Source organism: Microtus pennsylvanicus, chromosome 18 (assembly GCF_037038515.1).
Source record: "Microtus pennsylvanicus isolate mMicPen1 chromosome 18, mMicPen1.hap1, whole genome shotgun sequence".
Taxonomy (NCBI): Eukaryota; Metazoa; Chordata; class Mammalia; order Rodentia; family Cricetidae; genus Microtus; species Microtus pennsylvanicus.
In genome coordinates, this window is record NC_134596.1 from 21,870,446 (window position 1) to 21,893,847 (window position 23,402).

The 23,402-nt window shown below is 43.5% G+C and overlaps 1 protein-coding gene across 1 annotated transcript in view; it reads right to left on the bottom strand.

The window, feature by feature from the left end:
- The window catches only part of Mctp2 (multiple C2 and transmembrane domain containing 2), a 223,919-nt gene extending 209,561 nt beyond the window's left edge, over positions 1–14,358 (bottom strand). Inside the window, exon 1 of the mRNA XM_075952326.1 lies at positions 14,207–14,358. The gene's annotated coding sequence lies outside the window, so the exon portion shown is untranslated. The remainder of the gene's footprint in view (positions 1–14,206) is intronic.
- Positions 14,359–23,402: the final 9,044 nt, after the last annotated feature.

Sequence of the window (23,402 nt, forward strand, 5' to 3'; positions counted from 1 at the left end):
TACTGACCCATGACAAAGATCGTGCCAGGAGAGACTTCTCATGTTCGGAAGGTCCAATTCTACCCAGTCCTATCCTGTCCTATTCAGTCCACATGAAGAAGAAGGCTGCAGAACCCGAACAAAGAGAACGTGAGTACGAACCTTGGAAGTGACAATCTAGGGAGTCTGTCATTGGTTCCATGGCCTGGCCACAAATCAAACACTGGCTCTCTGGGGTCTCAGAGAAAGTGTCATCTCCCTGAGTGCCCTCCCATAGGCCTAACACCAAGCCCCACCTTCTGGTATGAAGGAATACCTCTGCCGAGTAATTTCTCTCGCAATGCCCGCTGACATTTATCACAGACCTGATGATGCAAAATGATCACATAGTCTACCTACTTAATCTTCCAATCCCAATAATACATGGTTCAGAGGGGATGAGTGCATTTTCTTAGTCCACATAAATACTTAGTGAATCACAGTTATGCTTCAATTAGGCAAATAGATAGATGGGCAGAGGGGTAGAAAGACAAAGGGGCAAGTGTGTCCAGACTACTAATCTACTGGCGTCATGATTGCATATTTACCATAAATCCAAGCCTGCCTAGAGACTAGTGTATCCCATCAACCTAACAGGTATCATAACCATTAAACCTTTTAAAATTATAGGCTGTAGGGAAAAAAGAGTATTGCCCTATGATAAGAAATATGGCTGGATTTATGCATAGATTTGAGAACATTACATCAATAATGATCATTAGCCCTATCACAGCCCCATTGGATGCCCAGGGGGACCTGCAGTAGAGTGGCTATGTAAGCATGGAGTGTGTTATGCCTACTGCACAGCCCATCCGCATTTTCCGAACCATTTAATAATGAACACTCCACTCGGCTTATTGCCATTGCAAAATTGCAGCTAACAGGTGGGCCATGGAGTCCTTGACTTCCTTATCAGGGTGAGGCATACATAATCAACAGCAGAGACTCTACTGAGAGCTGAAGGTTCCCAGAGCTGAAGATGAACCCCATATCCACAAGCCTACACCTTCTACTCTCCTTCCAGAAAAAGGCCTCCAAGTGGATGCAAATGAACCATGTATCCTGTATGTTCATATACACGCGCACATGCATGCACACGCCCAGCCACATGGACCCACACACCAAAGTTTCTAAAATAATAAATACTGAATACCCCCATCATGGTTCATCTATTTCTGAACTTGTCAATGATTAATCCAAGTGACATTTGTCAAGATCATGTCACTCACTTTTGTCTCATAGCAACCAAGGGGGTTATTCAGTAACAAAGCTTGTGGTCAGATCAGCCAGAGAGTATCTATATGGTTTCCTCTTCTAGACAAACCTCTCCAATGATGAGGTGTAAAATGCTTCTTTCCATATTGAAATCTCTATCTTTCCGAAAAGCCACAGTGATTTCCCCCCGCCATTCTGATTCCATCAGTGTGACTGTCGGCTCAAAGAAGAGGACACTCTTGTGTAACAGCTTAAACTGATCACTCCCGAGCGTGCATTTTGCAATGCGCCTCAGAGGATCCACATGCAAAAAGCCGGGAGTGATTAGCAACATCCCAAGAAATCTTCCCACTGAGATATAATACTGTAAATGAGTTTTAAATATGGAGCAATTATTAGGGTCTATTGAGGTAAGCCAACGGGGCACATAATGGTTCATTAATGCGAGAATAAGCTTCCTCACAAGGACGATGGGAAACTGTCGTGACTGCAGATACCCCTAACAGTGAGCAAATGATGCTCTTTAGGGAGATTGTTATATAATCCTCATAACCCTGCTAGCAGACTCTATTTCACTGATTGGTAAGCTGAAGCAGAGAAAGCTTTAAACATACAGTCTATAAGACCCGGGACACAGCACGGCATTTCTGATCCTTACGCTGTTTGTCTCCAAGTCTCCATCACCAAATGTCCTGGATCTTGGGAGGTGACACTGTTTCAAGTTGTCTTTCCATAACCCGCGCAGTATAGCAAGGCACCCTACGGCACAGTCCGAGGAGGCCACGGCAGGAGCAGATGCACAGGAAAGGACTCTCCCAGCGACCACGACAAGCCTCTCACAATAATCTTCTTCCTCCCATCCTGCCCAACAGGGACACAGTTCCCCTCCTCTCTACTCTGAGCAGTTCATGTGACTTCAAAGTTTTCTCCATCCCCAAGACAATATAGCATGGATAATCTTCTCAGGAAGAGAAATCCCAATTTCCTAGGGAGACATGTTCTGCCCTTTCTCCCTTCTGTCCCTATACTGGGGATTTCGCCTGAGGCCTTTTTTATTGTTAATTAATTTATTATTTTGTTTTTGCATGCCAATCCCAGTACCACCTCCCACCTCTCCTCCCGCTCCCCCCTCCCCCACCTCACATGCCATCCTCTCTTCAGAGAGGTTAAGGGCTCTCTTGAGAAGTCAACTATGACTGTCTTGTTCCCTCATTGAGGCAGGGCCAAGGTCTTCAACAACCCCCCCCCCATTTACATGCCTAGGCTGAGCAAGGTATCTCTGCACAGAGAATGGGTTCTGCAATGCTTACCAAGAAAGGGCTCTACTCTGAGCAATCCTCAGTCCACTCTTTACTTCTGATTTTGAGATACAAGATCTGAGATGTTGGACACTAAGTTGTCCAGAGAGGTCTTGATATTTCAATCCTCTTGCCTCAACCTCCCACTCCCATGTACCTGGGATCACATGACTGAATCATCACATTCATCAGAGACAAACTTTTTCAGACTAGGAGCTGTTTCTAAATCTTCCTTTTTGCCCCATATACACATGAGACCACAGCCAATCAACCCATGAATTAGAAAAGCAGGGGTAGGTGTCCAGCAAGCCACTGACTAGGTTTAGTCTTCCAAGAAACTGTCAAATTGGGCTTAGGTGTGCTCCAGTTTTGACTGAATTATACTGTGCTCAGCAAGAAGACACTAAATCCTGTCCTTTGGGTAGGATGCTCGTGTTTGCTAGCAGTTTTCTGACCTCAGATTTAGTCTAAAATATAAAAAAGAAAGCGCCTCCTAAGTGAGGCGACCATCTAAAAGGTTCAGGTGAGCTCTTAGAAGGCAGGCAGCCAACACTTCATCTTTAAAACAGGTTGCCCCAAATTGAGTATATGGACTAAATATAACTTTTAACTTTTGTCACCTAAAAAAAGATCGTAGTTGGGTGCTATCATTGTCGTAGTTTTAAAACAATAATTTAATGTCATTTCTGACCCCTGGCCGTCTTTCCTGCACGGGTTAGAAATTGACAAGCAACATAGGATAAGCCCCGGAAACTTCGAGAACACTGGGCATTTGCTCTCTAAGTCCTCTGTATGCTGTTCAATGCTTAGAAGCCAGACTCCCTCCCTGCCATGTGAAAGAGGAAATAAGACAATACCCATCTTATACCAGGCACTCTCCCCCACCTGCCATTGCTAATCTTTACAACACCACTATGTCTTTTCACTGTTAATTTATGAGAGAAAATGTTGAGACTTTGAAGTCCACAACTGGCACCTGCCGTGCTTGATAGTTGAACTCTGATTGACCCCAAACCCAGTTGAGTCCAAACCCAAGCCTCTTCTCATAGGCACAGTGATGGTAAATTTCAGGAGGTATAGACGGTATAAGCCTCGATAACTGGCCTCCTGGAGCAGAAGTCTCTTAATTGATCTAGCCCATGCCTATGTCAGAGGGCATCATCTGGAAAATACATTGAACTGAGATAAGAATCTAGAGATTTTTTTTTTAGCTTAAACAGACATAGCTGAACAAGTTTTTCTGACTTCCGAGAATCTGTTAGACTCTGATAGTAAATGTCAGGCATCTTAAGGTTTTGAAATGTTAATCAAATCAAAAGAATTTTCTTTTTTAATTTATTTTTTTTAACTCTCCTCATGTTCCAATACAAGCGTGTCTTACACATTTTTAAGTTATGTACACACATGTTCATTTGTGTGCAGGCATGTGCATATGAACACGGGTGCCTGAGAAGACAGGAGAGTTCAGATCTTTTAGAGCTAGAGACCAAGGCAGCGTGAGCTTCTTGAAGCGGGTGCTTGAAGCCACTCTGAAAACCAAACAAAAGTCCTCGGAAAGAACAATGTGTGTTCTTCACCACTGAGCATTCTCCCCAGCCTCTGGAAAGAATTCCTTTGCTGATGACACTTTAACGACGACAGAAACGGCCTACTTTCTCCCCACGCATTTAACCCTGAACACATTAGTTTCGAAGGCACGCCTTAGGACATGGTCACTGTGCACGGACGCACGTAATGAGCTGTGATTCAGTCCAGACTGGTCCTTCTCCATCAAGTCCTTCTCCTACACACTTCCAAGAAGGAAATTTATACGTTCACAGTCCATCCAGCAGTGGAAAGGCGTGTGTGATAGGGCTTTAGCTGTGTATCATTTCAACCCTTGCTGTACCATGAATTGAGAAAGAAACAACACCACCGAGTTCTTTGTAAATACTAGGTCAGTTGGTGCTCTCCCTCAGCCACAGGCAGGAAGGACTAATTGCCAGAAGACTGGTTTTCTGACTAGTTAGACTCAGGTTGTCAGTGCAAACCAAGGAAAACTTCCAGACTTCTACAAGCGGACATACAGAATTCCTAGTTGGTAAAATATATGTATGTATGTATGTTTGTATATGTATGTATGTATATGTATATGTATATATATATATAGGAATCAACAAAAATATCAAAGAGAATACATGCATGCATTCACATATACTTGTGTCTGTGAAGGTCCAATGTCAGTGTTGGGTGTCTCCCGCTGTCACTTAGTTTTGACGCAGGGTCTCTCACCGAACCTGAAGCTCAGCATTTGGACTAGGCTGGCTGACTTGTCATCTGCCAGGACCCGCCTGTCTCCACCGCCCCTGCACCGGAAGTGTAAACACAGGCCACCACACCTGACACTTACGGGTTCCAGGGACCCACTTGTCCTCATCTGCTTGGATACCGAATGCTTCCCCTTCTGAGTCATCTTCCCAGCCCCTCAGAGCACACCATAAAGTGAGTCGGTTTCTTACTGGAAGTACTACGAACCACAAGCCGTGTTCTTCTCAAAGGTACACGGAACTTGAAGTGTGGGTTGTGGGGACTTTAATTCTATTTCACTTCCCACTAACCGCTATTAGCTGGGTTATCCACAGCTGTAACCTAAGAAGTTACAGACTATGTCTCCTAATGTACACACACACACACACAAAAAAAATGGAAGACTTTGAGTTATGGCTCCCAAGTCTTTCTGGAATTAGAATAGTGGCCACCTTCTAAAGACTGGGACAACTACATCAGCCACAGCTGAGGAGTAAAGATACTGAAAGGACTCACTTGATAAATGTACCCAAATGATGATGGTTATATAAAGAAGAACCCAAATCAAATCAATGGCAAGGATATTTTCAGAATTTGGAAATGTCAACCTCTGTTCATATTTTTATAAGCTTACACCATCTAACAGAACCCTACAGAGTGAGTTGATCTTCAATGAACAATCAAAAATGAAACATGGAGACAGCTTGCTTCATTTCTACAACACCATCTGAACGATCAGGAGTGTACAGGACGAGTTAGGTCACACTAAGGAGAGGGGACATTGACAAACATTCTGTGTGACTCCTCACAGTCCGACAAGAAAAATGTGTGTATGCATGTGTGCATGCTGAGGTGCGCATGCATTTGTGTGTTTTGTGCAACATCAGAGAAACACACACCCATCTCCATAACAGAGTCAGCAGGATTCTCAAGGGGTTCATCAAAGTGGCATTTTCATCATTCTCTCTCATGGTTTGAAGAGTCTTACTTTATTATTGAACCTGAGAATAAACAGACCAACCAGCCTCTTCCGAATCCAACAAGGAAAAGAAATCCTGAAATATTAGTTGGAATGAGTCTTGGTGAACTAAAGTCTTATGAGTCTTGCATGTCAATGAGAAGCGAGACAGAGAGGGAAAACTAAAACAGAGAGCATCTGAAATGCAACCATGGAGTAAAACTTAAACAAACAAGAATGGGCTTGACCGCCAACCTACTTGGTTATTTGCGCCTCTACGTTGTACGTGTTTCCTCTTGAGTCAAATCCAAGTCATTCCTACTGAGTAGGGATCCTTCAGTGTAAAAGGACTAACATAATGCTACACCAGGTAGGGACTCACTGACTTCGGAGAGTGAGTGCACGGAATGCAAGATACACCAGATGGCTCTCGATGTTCTATAATCTATAAAAAGCAAGTAACTTCTCCCACTAAGCGCAAAGTTGAAACCTGTGCGGACAATGGCACCCAGAAGCGATACTATCAAATAGTGAAGTGGTACCCTGGGTTTACGATGAAGCTAGAAACTGACACAAGACTGGATGCCAGAGAGGAAGTAGATAATGATATAACCAAACTTGCCAATCAGTTAATCAGGGCCTGAACCACACCTGCTTGTTCAAACGTTTTTTGTTGCTGTGTTACGCATTAAAAGTTCATGGGTTTAAAGACAATTCATAATATGCCTCCCTAACCCGCCCATGTCTTATTAAATATTAACAAAGACAACTTCCTGGGAACCTTCCTTTTCATTCTACCATCGCTTTGCCAGCTCACCTGAGACTTAAGGGAAGGAAAGAAAGGCCAGACAATCCAACCTGTTCAGAAGTCCCGAATGCTGAAGGTGACTTCTACCAAGGTTTCCTACAGCATCCAACACACTCAGCTTTGTGGACGAAAAGCAGAGTGCAATCACACCAGAAAGAAGATAAGGAGGGAAGACAAGGGGAGGTTGAGTTGAAGGAGGGGGAGGCAGAACAAGAACATCATAGGCCAGGCTTTTAGGCAAGAGGTAAGACATGTTTGAGCACCGAATGACAAGACATGCATAGACAGCTACAGACACATTCTGTCCTACAGACTCTCTCACTAACTGATCATGTGAGGGGCAAAAGCTTCCATCACCTCTGAGCTATCACTCACTTATAGGACAACAATAGGGGGTATAAGAGCTGACCCTGGAAGTCATGTCAAGAAAGAACATTATCTAGGAAACTGAGCTAATTTACTTATATCAATAGATACCATATCTTTAACTCAAAGCCAAGCTATTGTAGCAATGATATTGCTTATTGCGAATTAAGAAATAGAATGTTCATGACTGATATACCAGTAGGTTCTCAATCTAAAACTCCAGCTTATTTTATAATACTGAAAAACAGCCCAGTATGCACCAACTCAAACCAGTGGTACATAATCATTATCCCGTTGTTGCCGTTATTAGTTTGCGTTTGAAATGCCTTGTGGGGCTCTGTCGCTGCTCTTTAGTGGCATCTGTGTTATCTATTATCCTTCCTTTGTCCCTTGGACTGGGAAGTCTCAAGGCAGCGTTTCTCACAGCATGGCCTTTGCCACTCACATCCACATAGCAGTTTCCTTTTGGGCCTCACCGTCAGTTCAGAGGACTTTCATGGACCGTCTCTGTATTTGCTTACTTTGTTAACAATGCCGAAAGTGAGTAACTGAAGCTTGCAGTTCCTCAAAAGTATCCATCAGTGTGCTTTGTAAACTTCCTCCTTGTATCTCTGCCTAGCCACCCCACCTGTGCTTTCCTCCCATGGTCAGCAGGTCTGCTTAGAGGTCGCCCTTCACCGCTTGCTGGAATAGCACCTGCCTTTTATCTGGAACAGCACTTGAAGGTCACTCAGTGTGTGATGTCTAGCTCCCCTCCTTTTGCTATAAGATCTAAAGGGGTGGAAATCTGCTTGTTTTTGTAATAATTACTCTGTATACTCTAGTATACAGTACACACAGGACAGGATCAAATAAGAGCAAACCCTTATTTCAGAAACTTTTTAGTATATTTCAAACAGCTTTCTACTTAACTCTGTGTATCTAAGACGATCTATACATTCTGCTTTTTAAAAGTGGTCCTGAAATATGTTAGCATTAACAACAAAATGTGTTCAATCTAGGTCACATGGAAAAAAATCACGGTTTTATGAAATACATGACATGTAAGTGAACAAACTAAGGTTTTTACGTGTGAAAATGATGTGATATTTTTATAGCATCAGATTCTGAAAACTAGCTTTTGACAATCTCCCTGTTCATACTACTGCATTGGCCAGATCTGGTTGGCTTTTCCTCAAAGAGAATTTTCCCCCAGTCACACTTCCAGCTTTGGAATGTGCTGAAGGTCACCGGGAGAAGAGAATTCATCCCAAGTTTCTAGAGAAAAGGCAGGAACAAACCTCTTCCTACCTAATGTCAAAGGAAGCGGAATGTTTTAGCATCTTTCCTAGCCAGAGGGAGGAATGACCGTGTGTCCTCTGCAACCTCCTCCTAATTTTCCCACTCCTGTTGCTTAATTATAGATTCTATTCGATTGGCTCCCTCGGTTGTTAGAGCGGCTGCATTATTCAACCAGGTGATAATTAGTCAATGATTAAGCCATTACCAAAAGACCCATTCTTTCAAATCTCTACGTTATACAATTCTTCACAAGATAGTAGACTTTGTATGGTCCTGATCCTCTCTACCGTGAGGTCATACAGCCATTTCAAACACAGGGACCCTGGAACTCTTCCTCCCACACTGTTACAAATCCCCTCCTGAGGTCAAGACCCCCCTTGTCCTCATCACCCCCATTCATCTGATCACCCCTGTACATCTATTCTTCTCTCAGGCACTGTCTTCAATTACACAAACAGGCTTGCACCCTGAATGACCACAAACAGAAATCATAATGACAATAAGTAAGTCATCTCACGGTGTCAGAACAAGAGGGCCTGAAGGGCCTGCACCTGTTTATCAGTCCAGAAAGGTTTGGCTTGGTCTCCTTTTTGCCTCAATAGCTGCCTACCAATCGGACAAGCAATGGGTGAACACGCGCAGAAAGGAATGTGAGGATGAACGAGCAGAGGCTATCAAGATTAGATGTGGCTGCCTGTCATAAACTCAACGAAAGGTGAAGACAGAAACCTGAAGTTCAAGCCCAAGAACAACGCATCAGGCTATCCATCTCCACACACACTTAAACCTGTAGCTGTATATTCTTCCTTGTGCTGTGCATCCCCACATAGACTCACCTCTATAGCTATATAGCTTGACTTATGCAACTTGATGGTTTGAGGCTATTTTTAGATTAAATGTGAATATTTGCTTTCAAGGAAGATAAAATACCAAAAAAAAAACCCCATAGTTGTGAAAACACACAAGGCACACCTCTTCTGTACATCTTTCAACCCACAATGGCTATATGCATCACCTTCAAGTCCTCTATGGTTGGGGGAGAGGGTTTGATTTTTAGAAGAGTCTAAAATAAAAACTGGCCTCATACGCAGGAGGCTCCTAGTTCTATCCCGAGTCCAGTTCCAAGTCAGATCTCAGCATATCTAAAGAAAGCCAAGCTCGGTAATCACCACCACCACTAATTAAACTCATTAGAGATAGACTATTAGGTCATAATATGGCTACAGGAAAGGGCTTTCCCGCGTTATACAATTATGTCCATTCAGTGCTGCTGGGGCTTGAATGTGAAATAATCCCCATAAATTCATGTGTTTGAGGACCTGGTCTCCAGCTGGAGGCACTGTCTGGGTCATTGGTTTAAAGTTTAGGAGGTGGCACTGACCTTGAAGAAGTGGGCTGCTGTCTGGGACAGTGGGCCTTAAGAGTTATTACTGAAGTTAGTGCATATAAGCTGTCTGTTGATACTATATGCAACCATATGCATCATGGTCCCACCATCATGGCTCAACAATTTGTCCTCTCTTCAATCGCTTTTGTGGAGTATTTTATCACAGGGACAAGTGCTGCAGGAGCTCCTTCTGCTCCTTCAGCTAATAGCCTTTAAGATACCAACCCACTGGGGTGTGGTCTCTTATACTTCTGAGTATAAGAGGGCAGCGGGAGACTCTCTGTTTCCTGTTTGCAATGAGAGGATTGTTGTTTGGAACGGTGATCTGTTTTTCCCCTCAAATAAATAACCCTTTTTATTATCCCTAATTCTTAACTGGTATGGGATTGCTTTGCGGCTTCAGACAAGAAAGTAATTAGAGCATTCACACTTGAAACATCCACAGTGGGAATGAGAACGCATTCACACTGGAAACATCCACAGTGGGGGATGAGAACGCATTCACACTTGAAACATCCATAGTGAGAATGAGAACGCATTCACACTTGAAACACCCACAATGGGAATGAGTCATAAGGCCGCTCCCCCTTCAATATGGGAATCTGTCCCTAAAGAAAATCTTGGTAACCTCATAAAAGGAAAGACCTGTTTAAAAGGTTCATCCAAATAGTTTTTGTGCCTGCCTTCCATATTTTCTCCCTGAGGCCAACACAACACAGTGGCATCCGTGAAAATTCCTCTGCGGCAGGAAGAGAAAGGTGGGTCTAGATCCAGAGTGCTTGGTCCTGAATTCTACCCGAACAGCCTTTCAGACTTTTGTGAGAACATAGGAAAAGCCTTTTTTTCCCTCTCTTCTTAAGTTTTCCAACCCTTGCATCCAAGCAAGGAGAGCCCTACCTTACCTTAAGGTTCAACTTATGATTAAACAGTACCGTTTTTAACACAGTGCATGGCACAGCATAAGTGGCGATACACATGAACAAAATGAGTTCTGGTGCTTACTGTATGATTCCACTTAATTGAAATGCTTACTGCCTAAAGGGTTGGGGATCTGATCATTCCTCCGATGTTATAGTACTTGCATATGTACAGTGAGATAGCTTAAGGATTGAACCCAAGTTTGTACATGAGTTCACTGTGTTTCGCTTGCACTTAGCGTGCAGGTAATCTTGTATATGATCTTACATCATTTGGGGCAAAAGACAAAGCTGTGTAGTGTGTACATTTCTCCATGAAGCATCATGTCAATACCCCCAAAGTTTCAGATTTCGGAACCAGAATGGAGATGTTTAACTTGTTTTGTAATAGTAATACATCTACATTATTACTAACTCCTTTCTGTCTCTTGATCTAAAGGGACTCTCTGCCTGGTCTGTTTCTTAAAATTCTATAGTGGTTCACAGTCTTCAATATACCTGAGATCATCTCCTAGATGTTTCAATAAAAACGTCTGTGTTCAGATCCAGAGCTATTGATCCCTGGACCCTGGGGTGGGCCTGAGCTCATGTATCTCATGAGCTTCTCAGGGATGCTCATGCTGCTGGTCTGAAAGAATATCATGAAAACTGACTAAAATACACATTTGCATCAAAGAGAGCAGCGAGTAACAGCAGACATTCAGTGTTCCTGCTCACCTACAAAACCCTTCCTAGACTCAGTAACTCTACCAACTCCAAACCATCTGAAGTCTCACAGAACCTTCATGAAGACACCACCGACACTGCACCATTATCAATGAAGCCCCACTCCTGGAGACGAGGAGGGTTGAGCAATAAGGCCCCTAGCTTACTTTAAGATACAGAAAATTCTTAGTAAATGGTAACTAAATAGAAAAGATCCCCAGAAGGCCTTAGGGGTCATCTCTGGGTTATTCACTAGACATAGATGCTAAGAGTCCTTAACAATCTAGGAGTCGATGCCATCTCATCAGCTACCTCTTCTCTATCCAAGGGCCTGGGAGTCCTTGGCTTCCAGACACTAAATTGCCCCTCACTCGTTATGAATACAGGAACTTCAGCCTGAGGCTTCTATGATCCATGCAGCTGGTCAAGCTAAGTAGTCTCAGGAGGGAGGAAGCCAGGCTGGAAACAGGAAGCACTGCTCTGTCAACAGTTCTGATAAATTACCCAATAAGTTTGCAACCAAAAAAAAGAGAAATACTCAAGCTCTTATCTATTGCATTCTCATTTAAATAAATATTCACTTTCTTGCCCGAATTTTTTATTGATTTTCTTCAAGAGGGTGCACAAATTCTTTGCCTGTGGGGATGCACAAAACCCTCAGACATCACAGCTCCAATATCAGACATACTTTGGCCATTTGGGTTTTCTGGAAATTTCTCCAAGTCATCATTTGTCCAGCTCTGTCTTCACTGGACCACCTTAATCAAATTAAGCACAGTTTACACACACCTCCTACTGACAATTTTAATTGCTCAGAAAGACGAGTTGTTCGGGTGTCTTTTCAATTTCACTGAAAACAGAGAACCTAAACACATCTGAAGCAGAATCCAGGCAGAAAATGCCGTCTGACCTTTCTGTACATGCGGAGTTCTTACTCATCAGTGAAATGACAATGCCTCAGAAATAATTAAAGTGTATGAACACCTTTGAATCTTTGTTTAGTTGGCAGCAATTGCAGAAAGGGTTTTAAGAAAGCAAACATTCTCCTTGCCAAGAAATAGGCTGGATTCTGAGTTCTAGCTTAACTCATTTTAGAGGGCAGAGTAACATGAATTAGAAGGTCAAGTGTCTAACTCGTGTGTATACTTCAAGATGTGGTTAGCAGAGTTGTTATAGATTCTACACAAAAGTGACATGGGGATGCTAAGGATTCCCTGCCAAATCTGCACATTTGGGCTACATCTCCAGGGATGGGCCGGTGGAAAGATGGACACAGTTATTTGATGTTAGGTATCTAATTAATATGAGATGGATTTGCATACAAACTCGAGGCTCTTTCAAGGGAACCCTGATGGTCTTTATTCACTTTCCAGCTAAGGAAAGAAATCAAACTGAACTGTTGAAGCACATACATTGACGACATAGAAAGAATACATACAAATTTTTAGCAGCTAGCCCCAATTGAACCTATGAATCCTTTTAAGGTAGACTAAAGAAGTCATACAGAAATTTTCCCTTTGAAAACCCTCGGTCCATCTACTTGTCCCAGGTAGGTCACCGTTCAGCAGCAAAAGCACAATAAAGCCTCTGCTCACTTTGGTTGCTTCAGCCTGCTTTAACCCAAGGCAGCAGATTCTCAGAACATGACTGGCTTCTATTCTCCAGCCAATCTTTCCCATCTACATTATCTGATCTTATGACAGCAGGGACTATCAAACAGCACACAGATGTACCCACGTTCCATTTCTAGGCCAACCTCCTTGTCCAAATTGCGGGATGGGGTGTTGAAATCTACTATGTGTATTTCACACAATAAGATTAAGTGCTTACGGCCCTTTGTGTAGTTCATCCTCATTGAGTCTTAATTTTATTTTAATGACAGTTTTCTCCATTCTTTACACGACATACTCTTCTCGGACTTGTATTCTTCCCTGTATCATGCTTTGTACCTGTGGCAAGAGTGCTGAAGTAAATCACAAATGTGACCCTGGGCTTTTCTAAATGCCAACTGTAAATTCAAAGCCACACCCCCTTGTCTTAACATCTGTCCCACCAAAGCCTGCTCTTTAGAAGGCTTGCCCTTAGCAAGCAGGTGTACAATATTTGTTTAATTGAATTGCTATTGACCCAGTCGATGGCTGAATGCTAATGGCATCATCATCCAGAGACCCCACACAATGAATAGCACTGACTTCCATATGCCTGGAGAAAGCAATGTCCTAATGTTCCAGGGTTCCTGGAGAAGCTCTTTAATACCTTAAGTGCCCGGGGCTTGCGGTTTCCAGTGCACGCAGGCTTCAGCCTGCAGCTGCAGCTGGAATACTTACACTGCAAAAGAGCTTTTCCATGAACAGAGAAGACTCAACCCGCGAAATCATCAAGGCTCCGGAGCTCCATTAAAGAACTGGGCAGAGGTAGGGGACTTTTTGTTTTTTTCAAATTCACTACAGTCATCGTTAGCCTTTGCTTTGTTTTGTGCCGTGGCTGAGAGCCTTGTAACGTATTCGTACTCTAAGGTTTTCTATCGTCCTGAAACTGAGCAAATGCCAGCGCAGAGAATGAAACGCGACTCTCAACATCTTCAGGAACTCGGAGTGCATCAAACCTATCCAAGCAAAGGACTGACCTCTGCAGAGCCCAGATTCTAGCAGCAATGGGGTGTTAAACCCGCTGCACTCAGGAGACACTGGGTGTGTGGCCTTTACCATGCGACGAAACTCTGGAACGGACTGCCCTCTCAAGTTCGCCAATACTTAACGTCTGCCTCTGAGCCTCAAGACATTTCTCGGAACCCTGAGCGGCCAACTACTGATTCGGAACGCCACTAAATCCCATCCTGGACCCCCAAAGTCAGTAACCTCCCACTTGGGCTTTAAAAGGACAGAAGTCCAGCTTCAGTATCCGGCTGCGCAGGACCCTGCTACCCGGTCCTTGTACGCGGCCAGGTGAACCAGCCACCACACTCACCTGTCTGAGGCTGAGTCCCCAGTCCAGCAGAGCGCTGAGGGCACGCGCCCCTCACTTGCGTGGGACCCACCGTTGCTGTTGTCTGTGGTAATGGTCGCACCAAGCAGTCCAGATGCGGAGGACACAAGAGCGTCCCGAGGGCCGCGGGACTTCCTCGGCCACCCCTTGGTGAGCCCCGCCTTAAAGGGGGCGGAGGCGGGCGCGTCACCTTGGAGCCGCCTCCCAGCCAGAGCGTGGGCAGTTTGCAGATGATTCTGCCAGGTGTGACAGGAAGGAGTCTGGGCTGTTCTCTGGGCTAGCTGGGTATGCAGGGGGTGGTTACTGCTACCACTCGTTTGGGTTGGTTCACGGGGGAGGAAGGTGTGTCCTAAAAGTCGAAAGGAACTGAAGAGGCTGAATGTGTCTTTCAAACTTGTTACTAGCTTTTCTTCAGCGATGGTCCCATTCGGTCCCTAAGAGACCACCAAGCAGAGAATATCTTCCCCTTTCACCTCCCCAGCCCTAGGAAGCGGTACCCAAGGGATTAAATCTGCGAAACCTGGGCCACATGGGTGCGTTGGTGTGTGGAAATCAGTCACTCATATCTGCTGGGCCTTGCCCCCTTCTCCAAAGATGAGTTGCCCTGCGTGGCCTAGGAACTGTTCCAAGGACTCAGAGACCTCCTAAGGACACTCAGGAGCTCAGTAAATCTTAGTCTTTTGTTCCCGGTGTGGTCCCCTCCTCCCTTCAGGCTGTATTTCTTTGCTTTGTCAACCTTGCTGTCCCCTGCACCTCCTCCATTTCCATCCTTTTCTCCGCAAGCCTGTGGGTGGCTGCAGAGGTCTCTGTCTGGGAAGATGGGGACTCGCCTTTCCTGGAAGCAGCAGTTTTGAAACAAGATACAAGAATTACAGAAAGGGTAAGTTGAGCGTGAGACAGACCTGACATTCTACTGGCTGCTGTGGAAATATGTCTGTAACTGGAGAAGAATATAATTGGTGTGATAGACGATTCAAGAGCCGGGCTCTGAGCTCAGAAAGCCCTTAAATCAAATCCTGGTCCAAAAAGCAATTGTGACTAGGCAGATCACCCCACCATTAGGATTCTGAACTTTCCTCTACTAAATCTCGATTTGAAAATTGCCATCTCACTGAGTCTGAGAAATCCTAAAGCCAGTGTCCAACCCTGTCACATGGTAGCCACTCACTAAGAAGGAGCTAATGACCGTGTATCCTAGGCAAGAAGTTAGCAGGGGTGGGGGAAAAAAGGAGGAAGTATTCAAGTGTAGGAAGAAATGGTGAAACTCACTCACCATTCCTTGTCATGAAAAGCCTACTTATCTCAATAGTCACCATGAAGGGTGACAACTTTGCCCTAGTCTGAATGCTTGCAGCGGAATGCTTGAGATAATTTGCTACAGGGAATTATAAATTCTGTTGATGGATTCAGAAGGAAGGTTTTATGATATGCTTTGTAAGCAAGTAGATTTCTGTAAATGTACCTCCTTTACTCAGGAGGATGAACGCTGTGGGGGAAAACACAGCTAGAGAGAGGCGCTAGGCCTGGAATGGCCTACTAAATTTGGCTTCCACACCTGCCACTATCAAAAGGAGATGAAATGACAATAATACAATAGAAACATTTAGTTGAGTAAATAGAAGAGCAAAAATTGTTTGCGCTAGCCATAAAAGGCTGCCATGTTCTCAATACCATGTAGCAAGGTGAGTCACTCCCTTCTCACACTATACACATCAGGCACTCTGACAACAGAATGAATTTTGCCACGATCTGCATCCTGATAGATGTGTGTACCTCAATTGCTTTTCAACATCTACCACCATTGTTCCCTAAGTGATGGCACAGAGAAGGAAAACATGAACGATACCAGAGGCCAAGGGCCTGTCACTGCACATGGCTAGAAGGGCCAAGAAAGCTGTCATTTGGGTATCAAAGGAATTTGAACTCCTGGCATTAGCCTTGGCCTTCCCTCTAGACTTGGGCTGGGTTGATAGCTTTGATAGCATGGCCAGCGTGGGGAGGAGGATCGTGGAGAAAGAGCCACTGTGGTCCTTCAAGGCAGGGAAGAGCCAGATCTTCAGTTTTTCTGATTTCATCCGTCGTTGGCTCTTTCTGAGAAGGATACTCTTATACCGACAGGCAACATCCCATATTCTGGGTGACGATCAGTTATAACGTGTCCCATTTAAATTGTTCTGCACCTCTCAAGCGTGCACACCACACCGCTAAGGTTCCTCCCCTGCCGTGTGGCTGAGAGGTGGTCCGTAGCGGATGTGGAGCGGTAGTTTGGTTATGTATGCAGCTTGGTTATGTATGGGCCCCACAGAGCATGCATTCGCCCAAAACGTACAGGAGCAAGAGCTATTATGAGACCGTCGTGCAAGCAGGTATCCACTGCCTAATGTGTGAAAGCAAGTGTGTCTGGAAGTGGAAAATCCCCACTTCAGCAATCACACTGACCACAGGGGCTGTTTCTTGGGAAACTGCATCCACGTACCTCATTGCTGCAATGAATTATGAACGTCAGAGAGAACAAGGCTGTCTATTATAAACTCGAGAGGTTTTACTTTCTTAAAGTAACATCTACTTCATCATTGGCCAATGCCCATAAAGTAAGACTATGTTCACAACCGATTTAAATTAAGGAATCCAATATAACAACAGCATATTAAAAATTGATCAGCCCCATACAAGTTCTAAATGCAGCCGTGAGTGGTGAAGGAGCAAAACAAAAAGTAGGAAAGACAACTGAATTCTTCTCAGAGTGGAACACTCCTGGGAGGGGGCAGGTAGTATCTGTGGCGGAGCCGGACAGCTGGACAGATGCACATTCTATGGTGGGAGATGAGGTGAGGTATCACTTGAGACATCTCCGTCTGTAGCTGTTTCACTTTCTATAGCTTTTAATGATTGCAAAATGCTGCAAGTCAGAGTCATTTTCAGCTTGCGGTTGGGCTGTGGGAACCACAGAACAGGAACTTCACTGGTGCAGGAGCGAGAGGGAAACAAAAGTTTCTTGTGTGGCCTTGATCACTGTTTTAATCCAGTGGTATTGTTGTCTTCAAAGGAACAGTTGCTGCTTTTATAGGCCGCTTTTCTCTTCTTCCTTTTACACTTGCCCCCACTCACCCCTCCCCAGCCCGTTACCTTTGCTGTCTAGAAGACACAGGACCTTTGGCACAATGGATAAGACCAGTTTTACCATGGGCTTTGCAGTATGCCAGACTCTTCAGGCACCTTGGTCCAGGCATTCATACAGTTATTTCATGAGTCTGGGGCTGTGCTGTCATTTTAAATCAGGAATGTTATTAATTGTCCAAATGTTTGTAAACATCAAATGTTGTTGTGAGGTATTTGATTATACTATGTAAAACCATGTCACTGTGGTTAGTTTAAGAAAAAAGCAAATGGCCAATAAGTAGGCAGGAGATATAGGTGGGACTTCAGGACAGAGAGAGCTCTGGGAAGAAGAAAGGAGGAATCGTCATCTGGACACAGAGGAAGCAGGAAATGCAGGAAGAGAGGTAAAAGCCACGAGCCACATGGCAGCATGTATATTAATAGAAATAGGTTAATTTAAGTTATAAGAACCAGTTAGAAACAAGCCTAAGCTAAGGCTGAGTTTTCATAATTAATAAGAAATCTCTGTGTCATTATTTGGGAGCTGGCTGGCAGAACAGAGAAAGACTCCTTATACAGGGCACCCCAAGTTGGGTGCCATATGTAGACAGATTTTTCTTTGGGCTGCCGTACCACAAAAAAATGGCACAGAGACTTAATATTAATTATGAAAGCTCAGCCTTAGCTTGCTTGTTCCTAACTAGTTCTTACAACTTAAATTAGCCCATCTCTTTTAATCTATGTTCTTTTACATGGCTCAGTTACCTTTACTCCGTACTGCCCATCCTGATTCCTTGGTGTCTAGCTGGTGACTCTGCCTCCTTCTTTCTGGTGTTCTCTCTCTACCTGGACGTTCCCACCTATCTCTCCTGCCTAGCTATCAAACATTCGGCTTTTTGTTACACCAGTCACAACAATGCATCTTCACAGTGTACAAATATCCCACGACAGCAACTGACTTTGTGTTTTACTCTAACTAGACCATTGGAATGCTCAACACATCCTACATCTAGAAATCCATCAAGAATATTCATTCACTCATTGTACACGGGAGCTATCTCTGGTTGCATTTACTTCCTGAAGTCTGAGATGGAGCAAGAAGAAGTTTCTAGACTAGGATATCAGGGTGATAAGCAGCCCTCCATGATAACCATCAATAAATAATGCAATCAGTTATATGTTGTCATAGCAAATACATGCTCAACTTCTACAACCAAGAACACAAGCAGTGGTGTTCACTGTGGCCAGCTAGTAAAATAAAAGACTGGCTGTGATCACACAGGAAAGGACAAAAAATAGTCAAAACAGCTCAAGGTATACCCTTACTTATATAGGAACTATATAGAATGCATAATTTATATACATCTTAATTTATCTAACCTCCAATTACTGTATGGAATGCTGACCTGCAAAGAAAGTACACATTCACTAATTAGCGATTACAAAGTAGTATGGAAAATATTCAATATTTGTAAACCTGGGCTTTTGCCATAAGCCATGTGACTAGTCTATGTCCACTAATCAGCAATGCGTTTAGCTATATTTTCAATGCTATGAATAGAAAAAGGAGGGAGAGAGGGGAGAGGAGGGAAAAAATGATGGCTTTTGTTTTCGCGGTCCTGGAGCTTGGTTAGGAGGTGAAATGTATAAACAAATGAGCACACAGAGCGTCTCAAAGGGAGGCAGTTGTGATGCAAAAGCCTGAAGATGCTAGAAATGCACGTCCAGAGTCAAGTTCAGGAGAATATGTAGAAAGTAACATATGTAGAGAGTTAGCAGAAAAGAATTCCAGTCAGCCCTAGGTACTGTGAAAAATATTTTGAGGTACAAAACCTAGGATGCTCAGCGACATAGCTCACTGATAAAGTACAATTCAGGAATGAAGCTAGACCTGTCTAGGAATAGCTCCATAATGTTTACTCATGAAATCAGAAATTTTAAATATGTATGCTCAAGAAGAAATAACCACATGTATAACTAAAGACATTAACAAATGTTAGACGCATGTCACCAGTCTGTCTTCATGAACTATATAGGACGCATAATTTATATACATCTTAATTTATCTAACCTCCAATTACTGTATGGAATGCTGACCTGCAAAGAAAGTACACATTCACTAATTAGCGATTACAAAGTAGTATGGAAATATCTGGAGGCTTATTATATGTGTAATAATATTTCTAAGCAAGCTGGGCATACAATTACTTGCTTACTGATTTTTTTAGGTACAGATTTACAATGACTAATGTTGCCACATCTTGAGAAAATATAGGTGCAAAATATGAAATGAAATTTCAGCTTACACTAAATTAAAGTCTAATATTTAGATTGGACCAAGCAGGCTTTCTTGATGCTTCCAAATACCAGAGCAAAAAGCTAAAGACAGGAAAGATCTCTTCTGACTTATGAAGTTTTCAGAGCGTTTGGCACACAGGGCCTAGTGGATTTGCTCACATCCCAAACACCCGGAAGAAAAGACAGAGGATGGATGCCTACGTTAGTTGTTCTCCTTCCTCCCTTTTTATTTCGCCTGGCCCCTCTGACTATGGGCTGCATATGTCCAGGGAAATTCTCCCCAGCCCTGCTCAGTTACAGCCCATCTCATATGCCTACTGTCTCCAAAAGATCCTTCTCAGACACACCCATGAGTGCGCTTTATTAATTTCTTTGCTTTTCTCAATGCAAACAAATTGACATTATCAGGGAAACTAGAAAGGAGGAAGATAAACACAGAAGAGGGAAGAAAGAAGGTAAAAAAAATAACAGTAAGTATGTCTGAAAGTCCTAAGGACATTTAGCTATCATTTCATTAAGAAATTTTAATACCTAATTATGTATATAAATATATTGTTTTACTAACCTTTTCTCATTTAGGATGACAATGCTTCCTCTGGGAGTCAAAGATCACCTACTGAAAACCCAATAGTAGACATGAGAAGACCTCTTTGAGTTGTTCAGGACTGTCCTTAGACTCCGAGACATACAGCCTTTGGCTATAGCTCTTGATTGCCCCCTAGAGGTGGAAGGTAAGTCTCTGTTGCTGAAGACACCTTGTGCTTCAGACGCTAGAGGCCCATGAGCTGGAACTGATCTGAAGAATTCCTCCTTGGGGACCAGCTTTCATGGTAACGAATGGTCCTACCGAGCTATGATGCTATGAACCACATAAACAACCAGCATGGAATGATACATGTGTGACTGCAGTAGTGGCACACAGACCTTGGCAGCAACCAACAATGCTCTAATTGGACTTAAGACCTCCTCAACAAGAGAAAGACTGTGTCTGGTACAAGAAACATAGCTAACTACTCAGTGGTGGTGAGGTCACGGTTATAGAAAGAGAACCTACAGCTACTATTTTACTAAAACAGCATAATCCCTAGCAACAATCTGTAAATACTTGTTCTTATACCACAGGTAAGTGCAGTCCTCGCCCCTCATCAAGGGAACTTCTCTTTACAACAGAGGGGGGTCCTACTACACAAAAACCCAGTAAAAATTCAAAGTTGTGACGCCTCCAAATCGATACATCTATATGGCCTTCACACACAAATGTTCAGGGAGCATTCCAGAAGAGGGGGCAGGACTATTGTAAGAGTCAGAAGACCGGGGTTGCTTAAAGATTGTGTCTTCTAGTAATGTCAGAGGCTACACACATGAATACACACAAACATGACTGCCTAGATATGAGCTGAACAAAGGCAACACCAATAGACTCACCAAAGTGGATGAGGAAATGCCCACAAGGCCTCAACCCTACACAAAGAACCATAGGCGACGAAAGAACGCTGAGGTTGGGAGAAATAGTCTTCCCCAAGGAAGAGCGCACCAATTGGTTGGTTATTCAATACCAAATGATCAGCCCTGCAAACCTACATAGGAGTAACATTATGCAGACTAAGGGGTTATATTTGGGAATATATGTGTATCTATACAGAAGCATGCATCATATAATGAACAAAGAGGCCATGCATTTAGAAAAGATGAAGTAGAGGTACATGGACGTGTTTGTAGGGAAGAAGGGGGAAAGGAGACGTGTTGTAATTATAACCTAAAAAATAAAATTATAAAAAGGTTGACAAGATTAACCATCACGTAGGCATTGAATTGTTTCTTTATCTGGAAATACTATTGGGAAAAGTACACATTCCATAAAGCATATATTCTTTGGACAAAGCATATTTGCTTTGTTCAAACTTCTTGTTCAGCTGCTTTTAAAAATAAATAACAATGAATGATCCCTATTCAACCCCACAGAAAATAGACTTGAGAGGATCTGGAGAGAAGAGAGTTCCTCAGCCAATTCCTGCCAAATATGACCTCACACATTTGCACGTGTGCGCACGCACACACACACACACACACACTCGCAGAGGTTTTTACCTGCGTCCCTATTCCTGACATATTTTTTCAGTGAAACTAACCCCTCTTTAATGAAGTTCAAACTGTGTTTCTAGTTCAGTGCCTCCAATTGAGCGCCCCAGGCTTATATTTCAAGCTGTGCATGCTTCACCCATACACACTCATTGCTGAAGCATGCTCTGGAAACCACAAAATAAGAAGAGGATCCAGTTGCAGGGTCGTACCGATCTGTGCCAGGCCTCTGTTATGTCTGTATCGCCATCAATGCCTCAGTAATTTTTTTTCCAAACTCTCTTCCTTCTCCAATAATAACAACCTATTGCTACTTGTGAGAGCTTCTCGAATCTCCAGCCCATGCTGTCTCACCTAAGCAAGCTGTTTTTGGGCATTGCTGAAATCGGATTGTATTGGATAACAGGACCGTCCTCGAAGCGTTTGAATTAAAGCCTGCCAGTCAGCTTTTGGAATGCCAATGGAGATGTGGTCTGTTGACTGCTCTTATTCTGTGCAGCTAGGAAGTGCCTGTCTTTGCAAGGTGTGCTCAGTGGGATCTGTGTCCTCTGTGAGCAGGGATTTCCCCAGTCTCAAAATGATGACAATGTAAGGAGAAAAGAGAGAGGGCTCCATTAACCAACCCCAGAAGAAATGCGAGCAGACGTCAAAGGGAAGGAAATTAAACAGGAGAAAGCCAGGGGTGGATGAGCGGTACGGAAAAGCAAACAAGAATTTAAATGGCCAAGGTAGAGCAACTAAAGACTGTGAAGAGCAGAGCATAGGAGACAGGGAAGATTAACAAGATAGACAAATAAGTCAAAGGGAATGGCCTGATTATGTCAGTGGTGATGGAAATGGGCCCAATAAATGCCAAGTTCATATTGTGTGTGGCTGTAATACGTCAGAGGAGTAAATGGATTGTCCTTCTGAGGGGTTACACCTCCTTCAGCATTGGCCTGTCATGGGCACTTTGTGAAATGCTGTCATCCTCTGCTCAGTGAAGCAAGGTATAGACTACCATAGTACCTCATCTGACCGTGCTGTTCCCTAAGGTTTGTGGAAACTCATTAGCTTATCTAGAGGTAGAGGCTAATGTTCATATTGCACAGAAGGGCAAATATTACAAGGAAATGTCTGTAAGGATCAGTGTTTTGTTTTCACGCACAATACTTGAGCCCCAAGATAAAATGGTGTAACTATCTCTGTGGTTTACAGAGTCGTGTCTTTGCTTGGTCTTTGTTCCTGTTTCCCACACGCTGCTCCGCTGTTCCTTTGTACGGTTTCCCCCACTGGGTACTTCGTTCCACCTCTCCAACCACCTCACAATTTCTGTTACCCTCTGAGTTAGGAGAAAGAAAGCTGGATATAAATGATGCGATTCTGTCTCCACCAACACCCCAAATAATCACTGTCTCCTCTTCCAAAGTTCTCTCCCTCTTCCAGCGAGAATCAATCCTTCTCACCTAAGAGTCGCCACAGCACTATGTACCCTGCACTTTAAAATGCGCCAATCAAGAGCAACCGCTTCCATCTTTGGTAAAGGGTTGTGTTAATGCCTTGGGTGATTTCATTTGTTCCAAAATATATTTCTAGACTAACCATCCATTTCTAGAGATCCTGTAGAATATAAGGCTTTTCAAAACTTTGTACATATATGTTGGGAATATGAAAGTCCCATGGGGCACACAGATCACCAAGGAAACCAAGAATATTAAGCAGG